The 1,096-nt window shown below is 43.4% G+C and overlaps 1 protein-coding gene across 1 annotated transcript in view; it reads right to left on the bottom strand.

The window, feature by feature from the left end:
- Positions 1-1,096, bottom strand: part of LOC107569426 (lysosomal-trafficking regulator-like) — a 113,813-nt gene that overhangs the window by 9,009 nt on the left and 103,708 nt on the right. The window lies entirely within an intron of this gene.

The raw sequence follows: 1,096 nt of genomic DNA, 5'->3' as shown, positions 1-1,096 counted from the left end.
TGGGATAATGTAAGTACACAAGTCAGCAAAATATATAACACTGTTTTAGTGGTTTTTGGATATTTTAATAAAAAAATCTTACATAGTGCCTTTAAACTGGCAACATTCCTCTAATTTTCACTGAGTTTGCATGATGGCGGGCCGCTCTAAGGTGACTGAAAGCCTGAGACAGGAGGTTGTCCAGATGAAGGCCGGAGACTCTCAATGTGGAATCGGTTCAGCACTGCAGCTGGAATTGCTCGTCAGTTCAGCGCTGATCAGGGTCTGGATCTGTCTCGGCTCGTTTAAGAGAAGTCGGACTGAAAGCACACTCTGCAGTGATCAAGCCTGTCATCAGCAGAAAGATTCAAAAGGCTAGACTCACCTTTGCTGAGGAGCATGTTGTGTGGAGAGAGGAGAACTGATCCAAAGTTCACTTTAGTGATGAGAGCAAGCTTAGTTTATTTGGGTCTGATGGGAAACATTATGATCAGCGTCAAACTGGGGAAAAACTGAAGCCGAGTGCGTAAAGAATCAGTGAAAGCTGGAGGGGGAAGTGTGATGGTTTGGGGAATGTTTTCTGCGGCAGGAGTTTGGTCTCTTATACAGATACATAGCAGGTGAATGCAAATGTTTATCAGAACCTCCTTCAGCATCATGCAGTTCCTTCCCTGCAAGCATCTCCCAATCAGCCAAAGACAATGTTCCCGTCACACTGCAAAACGGGTAAAGCAGTTCTTGAAGCTGAAAACACTGAAATAATTAAATGACCGGCCCAGAGTCCTGCTCTAAATACGACTGAAAATCTCTGGAAAATCCTTGGCGACAAAGTTCTGGCTAAGAAACCCACTACAGTCACCGAACTATGGAAGAGACTGGAAGAAGAGCAGAGCAAGATCACAGCTGCGCAGTGTGAGAAACTAGAGATGTGCTGAAGTCACTCAAAGCAGAGCCTCGACAATTCCTACTGATTTCTGACAGCTGTAACCCTCCAAAATATCAGTCATAATCTTCTTTCCTGCTGCAGTGGTTCCTGTTCTCTAATTTTTATCACTGTGTTTTCCACAGAATAAAGTTTTTTGTTGAAATGCTTTGGTTATTTTGTCAAACATATTAG

The sequence above is a fragment of the Sinocyclocheilus grahami genome, unplaced genomic scaffold (assembly GCF_001515645.1).
Source record: "Sinocyclocheilus grahami isolate Dianchi unplaced genomic scaffold, SAMN03320097.WGS_v1.1 scaffold1344.1, whole genome shotgun sequence".
NCBI classification, from domain to species: Eukaryota; Metazoa; Chordata; class Actinopteri; order Cypriniformes; family Cyprinidae; genus Sinocyclocheilus; species Sinocyclocheilus grahami.
The sequence above is the reverse complement of the archived record's forward strand: the minus strand, read 5'-3'. Positions and strand labels throughout refer to the sequence as shown.